Source organism: Protopterus annectens, chromosome 6.part0, assembly GCF_019279795.1.
Source record: "Protopterus annectens isolate FY-2018-M chromosome 6.part0, PAN1.0, whole genome shotgun sequence".
Taxonomy (NCBI): domain Eukaryota; kingdom Metazoa; phylum Chordata; order Ceratodontiformes; family Protopteridae; genus Protopterus; species Protopterus annectens.
This window is the reverse complement of record NC_056737.1, coordinates 1,536,940,550-1,536,955,851: the sequence shown is the minus strand read 5'-3', so window position 1 is coordinate 1,536,955,851 and position 15,302 is coordinate 1,536,940,550. Positions and strand designations below refer to the sequence as shown.

The following is a 15,302-nucleotide window of genomic DNA, read 5'->3' as shown; positions in this document are numbered from 1 at the left end:
GGCCCTGGCCGAAAGAGTAGCAGAAGTATAAACCTTTTTACCCCATCTCTCTAATGCTCTAGATTCCCTTTCAGAGGGAAGAGGGGTTTTGGCAGAGGCAGCTGCCACACCTTTAGGGCCCTGTGAAATGGTTTCAGGGTCTGCAACAGGAGCCTTATACAAATGGTAATGTGTGTCCGGGACCCTGTAATATCTGTCTGGCTTGGCAGGGGCCGGAGGAAGAGAATCAGGGCAGTACAGGCATCATTATATGCATCATCAACAACTGTTAGTACTGGCAGAATGGCTAAAGGCCTATGCTGTGGTAAGTGTAAAAAGGTCCTAAGCCTTTTCCTTGAATCTGAAAAATCCTGGCCCTGCCATTGGAAGTGTTCCCTCATAGCATGCAAAGTTTCCCCAAAGGAAAATTCTTCAGGAGGGGAAGCAGAAGGAATGGAGTCTTCTGCATCAGAATCCTCATAAGGAGAATATGGGCCTTCGTGAGGGTCTGAAATGTCTGAGTCATCCGAGGAATAATCTGTAGAGACAGGTTCCGGGGGTTCAGTCCTAGGCCTCTTGTCTGGAGGGGGCTGAGAGGCCCTGTCTGGGTGAGGTTGGGATCCCCTGATCAAAGAAATGAGATCCTCAGCCAGGCTGAGCATTTGTGAACTAGAGGTAGGCCTATGTGAAGGAGTTTTAGCAGGTAAGGCCTTAGAAGATTTAGCTGCTTTAGCCCTGGCAAAAGCCTTGATAGACATAGAAGCAGGGGGTCTAGCAGCCCCACGTGCAGGAGTAGATATGTCTAAAGGAATAGTGTCTGACAAATCTTGGGTGCCTGCTTCTGTAGCAGTAAATTCAGTAGCAGATTCAGCCATGCTCTGTGAGGCCTCGGCTATCGGAGGCATGCTTTCGGCCGAAGGAAGAACCGGGGGCTCGGTTTCAGCCGAAACAGAGACACTCGGTTGGCCTAACCGTGGTTTCAGCGAAACCGCGCCGAAAGCGATGATGTCGGTCCTTTCCTTGCGCTTTTTAGCTGATTGAGTAGTCGGAGTCTCCGATGGCATTTTGTATGCAAAAGCGGGACCAAAAAACTCCTCTGCAAACTCCGACCGACGTCTAAGTGTCCGTCGTTTGAAGGAAGCACAGGCTAGACAAGCTGATACGTGGTCTGGGCCTAAGCAAGGAAGGCAGTAAGAGTGGAAATCCTTATGAGGTATTTGTTTCCCACAAGTTAAACAATTATTTACTTTGTCTGACATCGGCTGAGGCAAGAAAGAGTCCCCAACGGGTACTTAGCTTTTAGAAGTCTTGTAGTAGAAATCTCTGGATCTGACCGACCGGCACTTGCGAACAGCTTCTGCTTGGCACCGCGGCAAGAAAGACTGAGGAAAATGGCGTCGGCTGATGCCTTTATACCCAATAAACAGCAGCTATGACGTCGGGTGAAGTGCGACATCAGCCGAGGCCAGACCCAGACTTTGGAATCCGGCCGACCGAAGGGCTGCCTGAGGCAGGACAACCCATATGTTAGGACTGCAGATGCATCCTTGAAGGACACTGTATATTCATGGTATGCAGTAGTTTTTATATATCAGAAAATAAACAAAGCATTTCCTTGCTTTGTTGCCCAATTGATTGAATGCTGTTTGGGGCCAGTTAATCACATCAAAGATGTACACTAGAACAGAAACAGCAAACTGATTTAAAGTTTAGACTTTATTTCTAGATGTCAAGGCAGCTTTTAATATTAGCTTTAGTCTTCTGAAGTATTCCTTACTAAACTTTCTTCTTATTTGTCCATGTTTTATTACCAATCCCTCATCTACTCCCAAACATTTATACACTCCCTTCCACCCAAGTACCTTAACATCACATTCCTGTTCAAGGTGATGCAATTTTTCTATTATAAATATTGCTTTTGCACATTTATCAAGACCAAATACCTTTCTTATATCATCCAAGAAAGTTTAAACCACATCCAATCCTTTATCTGCTGAATTATATTATTTTAAATCATCCACAAAAAGTATATGAGATGTTTTTTTAACAGGGTTGATTTCTGGGAGTTATCTGTAATCATAGCCTAAAGTATTAGGTAAACAGCTCAGTGGGTTAAGGGCTAGACAGAACAGCAGTAGAAAAAAAGGACCACTCTGAAATATTCACCTCCTTTGATTTTAACCCTGGTATAATAACTGCCCTTTGTCATGGCTCAGCTGCAAATTGGTTTAGCACTGTTTCATAGTCACTGCAATGTAATTCATCAATATAAGATGTATCTAAAAAATACATCATCCTTGAATGCAAGATGCTGTCAAATGCTTTTTGTAATTTATCCATGTCATACTTAAGAGTCGTCCCCTTTCAAAGGTGTCTATTATGCCCTTGTTTAACAATAGATGAGATTCTTTGTTCCATATGACTTTTGTAATTAAGTTTTTGTTCTCTTGCCATGACTGAATTTTTTAGATAGCTATAAACTCTGTCTGCATCGGTTCCAGTAAAACAAATTATATACTGATGCAAAGCAAGTTATTGGTCTACACTTTTTAGAACAGCTTGCAGGTTCACTCTTAAGGTGGAAAATATATATTTTTTCTGTTGTTAACCAAGGTGGCATCTCTTTGGGATGTGCATATAAGCACATTTTCTCAGGGCTAAATCTGTATAAATATGTTAATACCTTTACACATTGGTTAGGTACTGCATCTGGACTGGAGCTCAGATGTTTTCTTAATTTTGCCTCAGTTTATTTGGGTGTTACTTCATCCCATTTCATTCACCTTATATTAGAAATTCTTGCTGTTTCTTGTAATTCTGCTAGCCATTCACCATCTTTGCTACACTCAATGGGGATTTCATAAATACTTCTCCACATGTACATATTTCTTCTTTTTGGTGGTGTTTTTATTTCTTCTGGTTTGTTTTACAATTGTATATAAATTTTTTGGGTCATTGAACTGCTTATGTTGTACTTTTCCTTTACATTTATCTACATACCTTCTAAGTTTTATTCTACGTTTTCTGCTTGTACTGATATTTTTAGTTTATCTCGGCTTGGCTTGGGATTGCCTTCTGTGTGGAGTCTGCATGTCCGCCCCGCGGTTCGGTAGCGTTCGAAAGACATGCGTGTGTAGTGTAAATGGGCGTGCCTTCATTGAAGGTTGGGCGCCGAGCTGGCACCTCGGCGTTTCATAAAAATCTACTGCCAATCATTAGCGGACCGGAGTTCTGCTGTGGCGACCCCTTACTGGGACAAAGCCGAAAGATAAACAATAACTACAAATAGTGTACGATAAATTTTGCTCTGTTTTGATACATTTTTGTTGCTTTTAACACATCTAAGAACTTCTGATTATCTGTTCTGATATCTGTACTCTAACAGTGACATTTTTTTTCTTAGTTGCTTTATGGTTTTCTCTATTTGATGCTTCCATGGTGGCATTCTATTTGTTCCCTTCCTTTCATATGGCACGCTATAATTTTTGTGGTAATACTATCTGTTAGTTAAGCTGCACAATCATAGTAACATATCATACTTATGTCTGTTATACCACATGCATTTCTCTTAATAGTCATGTTTACTGTACTCATGTTTTACATGTCTTTTAACATTTGTGGTTTTATTTGCCTTCTGTAATCTATTTCATCTGTCTTAATACGTCCCTATTAAATCAAGCAGGTCTTCCCTTAGCTAGTTTTCTTCTGGACTGACAGCATCTTATTTGCTCTCTGTTTCCTGATCTTTGCCTTGCTATGCAATTCTAGCTAGATGTTCATGCAAGCTATCTACAGATGATTTCAGAACATTGCGCTGTGACATATCTTCTTCAGATGCATCTTACACCATTTGTTGGTCTTCCAACTAGGGCCTCAATGGCCCATCACATTGCAAGGCCTCACTGGCCCATCACATTACCAGATTACCCATGTCAGAATTTTCACTGCTTCCTGCTTTTTCCCTTGCTATACAATTCTAACTGGACTTCTGTGCGAGTCTCCTAAAGAAGGCACCAGAATATTGCTCTGTGGCATTTCTTCTTCAGATGTATCCTGCTTTATCAGCTGCTCCTCCATCTGGGGACTTACTGGCTCATTATGTTGTGATATTGCCTATTTTGGAGTTTCTGTACTAAATTCTTTACTTTGCAGATGGTCTATCACCTCAGTTTTTATTTGTTAAAAGTACACCTTACTAATCATCTTTTTACATTTTCCCTTTCTGATCTTATTTTTTATTGTAAAATTTACAATATCCAGTTGTCTCTGCCTGTATTTCTTTTTAAATATCTTTGGAACTGCATTTTTGTATTAATTAGTTTGACCTTCTCCTCTCTTCAGATATTGCACCACATCAGATTTCTTTTATTTCCCACATCCACGTTTCTTTTATACCTTTCAATAAACTTTGGTTTTTGGTCTTTATTTTTTCTCACTTCTGCTGTCATTCTTCCAGGCAGCCCAACATTTCTTCATATACATAATGTTCTTCCCTGATATGTTGCATTACAAATCTTAAATTATTATCTGTAGCCTTTAACAGCTTTTTTTCTTATGAAAGAACTTTTCTTTCCTCTAACTTCTCTCTTACTCATGCTATATATCCTCTGATTGGAAACTCTGAGTTTCTTGCATAACGGTAACAGCACATAATTTCTTCCTTATCCTCAATTGTCCACTTTATTGTTGTTATGCTTCATGCTTGGCTTGTCAGTTCTTCTGTTTTTTGTGGACTACTTCTTCCTTCTACCACAGAGGGGCCACTTTCTCCCGATCAGGGCTAACTCTGTGGTAGGAATGTTGCCATGTTCTGAGGATTCTACATTGCCTTTTTTTCTTAGCACTGTGTAAAGCTGACAGTAAATTATATCACATACTGGAACCTACAGGACACTGCCAATCTGCATACACGAGAACGGAGTACTTTTTATATGGTGACCTGTGCACCCACTCTTATTTTTTACCCACCTTTCTCCATGATATATAAAATACAGTCTATACATCAGTATTGCTTTGGAGATTTTTTGTAAAAACAGGATCCACCACGTGAAGGTACTCACCCCTTGAGGATGAATTCAGTTCTACCAATACTACTTTTTTTTTCTTGTTGATTCCAAGTCTCCATTCGGATCCCATGACAGAGACAATACTATCAATCCAAATGATACAAAGATATCTGACATCAAGAAGCAAAATATTTTTAACTTCCACAGCAAAAACCATCAAGGATAAATAGATCTGTAACTCTTCTGACAGCAGCTAACATTTACCACTGCCTGAACAGTTCATTTTTTTTTCCTTTTCTTTTTCTAAAACGAAAGTTATGTACTCACCATAGCAATAGATCTGTGTTGTCCTATTTTTGTCTGCTTCAACCTTTGGGACTTGAATCCAATTCAGATCTAGGTGACTAGGATCCAGGCTCAGTTTTTATTTGTTAAAAGTACACCTTACTAATCATCTTTTTACATTTTCCCTTTCTGATCTTATTTTTTATTGTAAAATTTACAATATCCAGTAGTCTCTGCCTGTATTTCTTTTTAAATATCTTTGGAAAGTACAGTTTTGTACCTACCATAAATGTAGATGTTCGAAGATCCACATTGCTGCAGTCCTAACACTTGGGTAGTCCGCTGTCCCTCGGTCGGCCCGAATATCAGAGTATAAGGCTGACGTCGGTCAAGGCGCATTTGACTGACATCAGAACGTCAGGGTACAAATGCGCATGACCGACGTCATATCCTCAGTCTTTTCTTGCCCCAGATGTCAGAAGACCCTAAAAAGAAAGGTCAAAACCCATAGACAACAACTAAACAACCAACTAGCCTAACACCAAAAATATGTGCAATATATACAATATATACAATTATACAATTATACCATTATACCTCAGATGGATAACCCAGCCCACACAACCACCTCAAACTACAGAGGGGAAGGAGGAGGTATTGACTGCAGCAACGTGGATCTTCGAACATCTACATTTATGGTAGGTACAAAACTGTACTATGTTCTTCATCTCACATTGCTGCAGTCCTAACACTTGGGTAGAATCCCAAAGCAGAGGTAAGGGAGGATGGCTAAACTATAATGAAGCAGGAGCTGCCAAAATGCCCTGCAACACAGCAGTGGCAAAACAGCCCTGGATTTAGAGTACAGAGGAAGGTGGTAATGCCTAGAGAAGGTATGCACTGAACTCCAAGTGGCTGCCTCCAAAATATCCTTAGTAGCCACCCCCTCAAAAAGCTGTTGAAGTGGCAGTAGCCTTAGTGGAATGAGGCCTAATCCCAGCTGGAATCTCTTTGCCATGATGGGAATAACAGAAAGCAATGCAAAATCCAATCCACTTAGAAATAGTTTGTTTTGACATCGGCTTGCCCTGAGAGCACAAAGCAAAAGAAACTAATAACTGCTGAGATTGTCTGAACCCTTTAGTTCTGTCCAAATAATATCGCAACTGCCTGTGTACATCTAAAGTGTGCAAAATCTTTTCCCCTTTAGTTTGGGAATTTGCATAAAAAGTAGGCAAATGAATAGTTTGGTTTAAAGCCACACTAGAAACCACTTTAGGCATAAAGGAAGGATTAGTACGTAAAGATACCCTATCCTTATGGAAAATTAAGAAAGGCTCATCTGCCATAAGGGCCTGCAATTCAGAAACCCTTCTTGCAGAGGTAATGGCCAACAAAAAAGCAGTCTTCCATGACAAATATTTCAACTCAGCAGTAGCTGCAGGCTCAAAAGGTTGTAGAGTGAGTTTCTCCAACACAAAATTGAGATCCCAAGCAGGAGTAGGAGCTCTTCGTGGGGGTCTTATATTCTTTGCCCCTCTAAGAAATTGCTTGAACAAAGGATGAGAAAACAATGGTGGGTCACAGTCAGTGAGCTGAAATTGCTGCAGCATGAATCTTAATAGAAGAGAAGGACAAACCTTTGTCCAATAACTCAGTAAGATATTGAAGAGCCACACTTAAATCAGGCTCAGAAACATCCAAATCCTTAGCTGCACTCCAAAATAAAAATCTCTTCCATTTATCTGCGTACACTTTCCTTGTACTAGGCCTTCTAGCTTCCAAAATCACATTCAAAACTTGTTGTGGAAGTTGAGACCCTCTATGGTTTAAAACAGAATATGCCATGCTGTTAGGTGAAGAGAGTGAAGTTTGACATTGAGCAAATGACTGTCCTCCTGGGACAACAGATGTGGAATCAAAGGCAAAGGCCATGGAGGCTTCTGTACTAGACTTCTCAGTAATGGGTACCAGTGCTGTCGAGGCCAATCTGGAGCTATCAAAATCATCCTTGGCTTGTCCTGTCTGACCTTTAGAAGTACCTTTGGGAGGAGAGGCAGAGGTGGAAAGGCATACACATGAAGATTTTTCCAACTGAAAGAAAGAGCATCCACTTTCCAAGCTGTGGGATGAAACCGCTTTGTGCAAAACTTTGGCAGCTGGTGGTTTAGTGGAGAAGCGAACAGATCTATGTCTGGAGTTCCCCAGGACACTGTCAATTTCTGAAATACATGAAGATCCAGTTTCCACTCGTGGGGATCCATGATTTGTCTGCTTAACACATCTGCTAAGGAGTTCTGTGCTCCCGGCAGAAACCTTGCCTGAAGACTTAGTTGTAAACTGAGAGCAGTCTCCCACAAAATCATTGCTTGCCTGCATAGAGGATAAGACTGTGTTCCCCTTGCTTGTTGATGTACCACATGACAGTTGTGTTGTCTGTTAGAATCAACACCTGCCCTGGAAGAAGTAAATCCTTGAAAGCTATTAATGCAAACTGGACTGCTAACATCTCCTTTAAGTTGATATGTAGATGCTGTAGTCTGACAGGCCACTTGTCTTGTATCCACTTTCCGCTTAGATGAGCTCCCAAGCTTTGTCTGAGGCATCTGTCGTTAAAATTTGACTCGCCTCTGGCTGGGTCACAGAGAGTCCCTTGTTTAGGTGACATTCCTGAGCCCACCACAAAAATTCCTTTTGAATGCAAGGTATTATTTGAATGACAGTGTCCAGATGCTGGCAGTGCTGTGTCCATACATTTTTGAGATACCATTGCAACTTCCTCATATGCAGTTTGGCATTGGGAAGCACCAGAATACAAGATGCCATGAACCCTAAGGCTTGAAGGACTGTCCTTGCAGTCAGCCCGGACTGAAGAGATAGATGATGGAAGTAAAGGGAAAGATTCTTTTGTTTGTCCGGGTTACAAAGGCCATCTGGGAGGGTGTATGCAGTCTTACACCCAGAAAGCACATGTGTTGAGAGGGTACTAGGCTGGACTTTATTTCTGCTCACAGAATACCCCAGGCATCTTAGCACTGCTATCACATACTCCAAATGACGAAGAAGCTCGTCCCTTCCTTGAGCCAGAATCAGGCAATCGTCCAAATAAGGATAGATTTGTATTCCTTTTAGCCTGAAGAAAGCTATCACTGGAGCCAGAACTTTCGTAAATACTCTGGGCGCAGTAGATAAACCAAAGGGCAATGCAGAGAACTGATAGTGAGAAGTCCCAGTCCGAAAACGTAGATATTTTCTGCAACTTAGCCTGATAGGAACATGAAGGTAAGCCTCCTTGAGATCCAAAGTTACCATCCAGTGATCCTTGCCCAGTAGAGGTAAAAGCTGTTGTAATGTCAACATTTTGAACTTGGGAATGTCCAGATAAGTGTTGAGGATGGATAAATCCAAAATTGGTCTCCACGTGTTCCCCTTTTTTGGCACAAGGAACAGGCGAGAATACAATCCTAGGCCCCTTTCTGGCATAGGAACCGGCTGTATGGCCCCTATTTGGAGTAACAGAGAAATTTGCTTGTGAGCCTCTATTCTTTGTTGAGGAGGAATGTCTGGCATGCCTTTGAAAGGAGGCAAGGTATGGAAATAAAACCTGTAACCGTGATGTATGATATCCAGAACCCATCTGTCTTGGGTAATCAAACTCCAATTTTCTTTGAAAAGTGCCAACCTTCCTCCCAAAGGTGCTGCCAGGCGAGAAGGTTCTGGCAGCTGAAAAGGTAGGTCATTGGGTCTGTTTACGAAAGGACTGACCCCTGCCCTCACCCAAAGACTGTGCAGGAGAACTCCCTGTTCTAGGCCTGAAAGAGCCCTGACCTCTGCCCCTGCCACGTCTAGATCTACCCCTAGACAGGGAATCATAAGAAGGATACGTCCACCCTTTAGTGGGCCAATTTCTACTAAACTTTGGAGGCTGAACCTGCAAAAAATCTTCAACAGTCTGCATAGACTTAGCCTTGTCTTCCATTTTCTTTAAAACTGCCTCAACAGGAGAACCAAACAAGACATCAGATTGCAAAGGGGCATCCAAAATCCTAGTTTTAACATGGTCAGATAAATTTTGATCCCTCAGCCAGGCATGCCTGCGAAGAACTGACCCAGTGGCAGCCACCCTAGACGAGGCCTGAACAGCATCAAAACCACATTGCAAAGAATGCTTACCCACCTGTTCAGAAACATGCACCAAATCTTGTAACTCTTTACAATCAATACCTTCCGCCAGAGCATCAACCTTAGATTTCAACTGTGAAAGGAGATAATTTTGATATTTCAACATGTGAAACTGGCAATTCAAAGCTCTCATGGCTAGAGTGGAAGAAGTATAAACTTTCTTTCCCCACCTATCCAAGGCCCTGGCCTCTTTATCTGCCGGAACTGGATTCTTGACAACAGAAGCCTTAACACCCTTAGGCCCCTGGCTAACAGTTTCTGGGTCTGCCCTAGGACTCTTAAAAGATACTTATGAGCTTCAGGCACCCTGTAATACCTATCTGGTTTAACAGGAGCAGGAGGCAAAGAATCAGGATTAAGAGAAGCCTCTGCAAACACATCTTCCACCACATTCAGAACCGGAGGTATAGCTAAAGGCCTATGCTGGGGTAAAAACAAAAATTCCCTAAGCCGTTTCCTAGAATCAGAGAAATCCTGACCTTCCCATTTAAAATGCTCTCTCATGGAGTGAAGGGTCTCTGAAAAAGAAAAATCCTCAGGAGGAGAAGCAGAAGGAGTAGAATCATCCACATCAGAATCAGAATAATGAGAATAGTCCTGCAAGTCTTCAGCCGAAGAGTCAGACACAGTCCCAGCCTGCTCATAATCCCCCAACACAGGTTCCATCCTAGGCCTCTTATCAGGAGGGGGCATAGAGCCTCTAATCAAAGTAATTAAATCTTCTGCCATCTTAAGCATGTGCTTCTTGGGCACTGAACCTGAAGAACTAGGAGTGACACCCACAGAAGCAAAACTAGACCTGCCTCCAGGAGAAGCCTTGGAAGCAGAAAGAGAGGGCCTAGACACCTTAGGAAGGGAGGGGAGTACAGTTACCTGAGAAGCCCCTACAGCCTGACCTGCCTCCTGGGAGGCCACATCCTGTAAAAACACAGTTTCTCCCTGGGACTCTAGAGAGGCCTCCGTCGGTTCCACTGGCGCCTCTAAAGAACCGGCGTCCGGTTCGGACGACTCCTCTAACCTAGGTTTAACTGCCTTGTCCTTGCGCTTCTTTGAGGAAGCCGGCGGAGCATCCGACGGCATATTGTAATTGCACTGCTTCCCAAAGACCAACCTGGCACAATCCAACCTACGCTTTATAGTGCGTTTATTGAACCTAGCACAAAAGCGACACCCAACAACGTCGTGCTCAGGTCCCAAACAAGGTATACACAAATTATGGTAATCCCTATGCGGTATCTGTTTCCCACAAGAAATACAGTTATTTACTTTTTCTGACATCTGGTAAACCACTGAGGCAAGAAAAACAAATATTCCCCAACGGGTACTTAACCAACTCTGACTTCGGTCTGAAACTCCGAATTCGAAAAATTTCAGAACGCCGAACGGCACTTGCAACACTGCTTCTGCATCGGACCATGCGGCAAAAAAGACTAAGGATATGACGTCGGTCATGCGCATTTGTACCCTGACGTTCTGATGTCAGTCAAATGCGCCTTGACCGACGTCAGCCTTATACTCTGATATTCGGGCCGACCGAGGGACAGCGGACTACCCAAGTGTTAGGACTGCAGCAATGTGAGATGAAGAACATCTGCATTTTTGTATTAATTAGTTTGACCTTCTCCTCTCTTCAGATATTGCACCACATCAGATTTCTTTTATTTCCCACATCCACGTTTCTTTTATACCTTTCAATAAACTTTGGTTTTCGGTCTTTATTTTTTCTCACTTCTGCTGTCATTCTTCCAGGCAGCCCAACATTTCTTCATACACATAATGTTCTTCCCTGATATGTTGCATTAATAATCTTAAATTATTATCTGTAGCCTTTAACAGCTTTTTTTTTTTATGAAAGAACTTTTCTTTCCTCTAATTTCTCTCTTACTCATGCTATATATCCTCTGATTGGAAACTGTGAGTTTCTTGCATAACAGTAACAGCACATAATTTCTTCCTTATCCTCAATTGTCCACTTTATTGTTGCTATGCTTCGTGCTTGGCTTGTCAGTTCTTCTGTTTTTTGTGGACTACTTCTTCCTTCCACCACAGAGGGGCCACTTTCTCCCGATCAGGGCTAACTCTATGGTAGGAATGTTGCCATGTTCTGAGGATTCTACATTGCCTTTTTTTCTTAGCACTGTGTAAAGCTGACAGTAAATTATATCACATACTGGAAACTACAGGACACTGCCAATCTGCAAGCACCAGTGCATACACAAGAACTGAGTACTTTTTATATGGTGACCTGTGCAACCACTCTTATTTTTTACCCACCTTTCTCCATGATATATAAAATACAGTCTATACATCAGTATTGCTTTGGAGATTTTTTGTAAAAACAGGATCCACCACGTGAAGGTACTCACCCCTTGAGGATGAATTCAGTTCTAGCAATACTACTTTTTTTTTCTTGTTGATTCCAAGTCTCCATTCGGATCCCATGACAGAGACAGTACTATCAATCCAAATGATACAAAGATATCTGACATCAAGAAGCAAAATATTTTTAACTTCCACAGCAAAATCCATCAAAGATAAATAGATCTGTAACTCTTCTGACAGCAGCTAACATTTACCACTGCCTGAACAGTTCATTTTTTTTCCTTTTCTTTTTCAAAAACGAAAGTTATGTACTCACCATAGCAATAGATCTGTGTTGTCCTATTTTTGTCTGCTTCAACCTTTGGGACTTGAATGCAATTCAGATCTAGGTGACTCGGATCCAGGCTCAGTACCTTGAAATCTTTGTATCCAGGATTCTGTCTCCTTTCCTACCCATAATTCCCTCGACACTATCAAATTACCTCAGACTGAGTTTGCCCATGTAAGGATATAAATAACTAACAACAAGTTCAGTCCTAGAAAATTTTTAACAGGAAACTGAGAGGATGAGAGTGCCAGATGGATAGCAAGGAAACTAACCTGTTGAGGTTAGAGATGAGTAGACTCTGGATAAGGCTACCCATTCTCCAAGGAACTCTAAGTGACAATTCAGAAGAAGGATGGTGGGATGGATGTTAAACCAGATGAAAAAAGGACTACATCGATCTATCATTACGGTGAGTACATAACTTTCATATCCAGTGTTGTCCATTTTTGTTTGATACATCCTTTGGAACAGAATCCATAGCTAAATAATTTCCTGGGTGTAATTAAAGAAGGATGTTTCTGACAGGAGGAACGAGCTCTGGACTGTACTTCCATCTTATAGTGAGACACAAAGGTATGCACTGTGGACCAGGTAGGAGCTACACAAATCTCATCAATTGGAAATTGACATTGAAAACTGTAGAAATTGCCACTGTTCTTGTAAAATTAACTGTCTGTTTTTCAGAAAAGTTCAGACCCAACTTTTTATAAATAAAAGTAATAGAGCTTGAAAGCCATGAAAATGTGATTTTGGAAACACCCTGCCCAGCTTAGATTTAGAAAATACAATGGATAGTTGTTTTGATTTCCTTAAGTTCTTAAGTTATGTGTTAATCAGAGTTGTCTATGAACATCAAGTAAATGTAATGCATATTCTCCTTTATTAGAAAAGTTTGGAAAGAATACAGACAGATTGATGGTCTAAAATTTGTTAGACTCGGACTTCACCTTGGGAATGAATGACAGATTTGATTATAGAAAAACCCTGTCATTATGAAAAAAACAAATACGGTGGTTTACATAAAAGAGCTTGTAATTCTGAAATCCTCTTAGCAGAACTGATTGCCATCAAAAAGATCATTTTTCATGTCAAGAACTTAAGATCCACTGAAGCTGCTGGTGTAGAAGGAAACGGTGGGAAGGTCTGGAGTATCACTATGACCCTAAATTGTCCTCCTTTTCAACTACTACCTTTTATCCATTTCCTACTCTCAGTACCATTTAACTCCCTTACCCCTCAAATTGTACCCAATACTAGACACTTCTAAATTCACACTTCCTATGCCTTAGTCCAACATTCATTCTAACCATCTCTTGTATATCTCCTATATAAATCAATAGATGGTATCATATGTTAAAATGTAAGTATTTCTGTTCTTGAATGTAAAAAAAAAATGTCTTTTTCACTACCACCTATGGAATCATAATGTGTTAATAATATTTTTTACTTGAATATAAATTAATACTACTTATGTTACTGTATAATGTACTGGAGCTTTTCTCCACAGGCCTCTGCTAAAAAAGGGCTCTCCAGCTCAGTCCGACTAATCCAATCAACAAATGTAAAATAAAATAAAATAAATAAATGATATCCCATGGAGGGACATGTTATTGGACTGGAGGGTGAAGAAGAAAAATTCCTTACGAAAGGCCTTAAATACCTTTAATGAAGGTGTAGGAGTTTTGTTATAGCCTATGTGAAAATTGGAAATGGTTGTCAGTTGAACTTTGACTGTTGAGAAACTAGAACCTTTTTTGGAATAATTCAGACAGGAGTTCTAAAACAGAGGAGAAGGAGACCCAGGGGCCAACTGAAGATCAGGGCATCCCTTCGTGACTGTCCCTGTGGAGGGAATATGGCAAAGTAACTGCTGCACTTGTTATTCAGGTAGGAGGCAAACAGGTCACAGCAATGTTGGCCTCAGCAATGGAAGAGTCTGTTGTCCACTGTTGGACTGAGGGGCAACTCATGAGGCAAGAGAATGTCCCTGCTCAATCTGCCAGCTAATACATTCGAAGTCCCCAGAATATGCATTACTAGCAAAAAACAATGAGAGGACATTGCCTACTGTTAAACCCTCATGGTCACATGACCTCTCGGGTAAGACCTGGTTCCCCTCTGTTTGTTGATGTACCAGACTACTGAAATACTGTCTAAATTAAAATAACATCCACTGGAACTTAGTCTTGAAATGTCAGAAACGCCAAAAGGACTGCTCTTATTTCCGGAAAACTGATGTGGAGATTGGTTTCTAAGGGTGTCCATGTACCTTGAACCATCTTTCCCCTCGTAATACCCCCCCACCCTAAAAGGGAAGAGTCTGTTGTAACCACTGCTGTAGGGGAAAACAGAGGCAATGGGAAACCTGTTATCAATGCTGCTGTTGATGTGATCCACCATTCTGTATGAGTTTTTTGCACTGACATTATACTGATTGGGTTGTTGAGAGGGTGATAACACTGAGATCATTGGACTGACAGAATCCACTGCAGAACCCTCACATAAAATCTGGACATAGGAACAAGAATGATGGTTGACTCCATCAGCCCTAGCGGTTTTAGAATTAAGCATGCTGGATGGGATGGATTGGCCGATACTTGTAATGCCGCTAGGTGGACCGAATGAACCCTCTGAGGAGGCAAAGTAGCTATCTGTGTTGTGGTGTTCAGGTGACATCTGATAAATTCTAAGTTTTGAGTTGGGGACAATATGCTCTTCTGTCTGTTCACTGTAATCCCCAAGTGGTGAAGTAACTGGGGTAAGAGGTCCCATTGGAGAAGTAACAGATCCTTCGTTGGAGAGGTGAGGAACCAATCATCTAAGAACAGGAACACCTGGAATCCATGCAGCCTGAGGTAGGCTGTCACTGCTGCCATGCATTTGGTAAACACCAGCAAGGGGGGGGGGGGGGGGCTGATGTGAGTCCAAAGGTCAGAGCTCTGAATTGGAAATGATTGTTGCCAAGCCTGAAATGAAGAAATCTCCTGGAGTACCTGTGTATCTTTATGTGATAGTAGGCATCCTAGAGATCCATCAAGTACAACCAGTTGTCCTTTTTGAGTACAGGCAACATGAACTGAACTGTGACCATCCAGAATTTTGTCTAGTTCATATCTTGATTTAAATGACTTAGGTCCAACATCGCCTTAAGGTCCCCTGTCTTTATGATACTAAAAAGAACCTGGTGTAGACACCAGATC

General features: G+C 41.5%; 1 protein-coding gene across 2 annotated transcripts in view; it reads right to left on the bottom strand.

Moving 5' to 3' along the window:
- The window catches only part of PRDM5 (PR/SET domain 5), a 2,968,604-nt gene that overhangs the window by 2,308,197 nt on the left and 645,105 nt on the right, over positions 1-15,302 (bottom strand). The window lies entirely within an intron of this gene.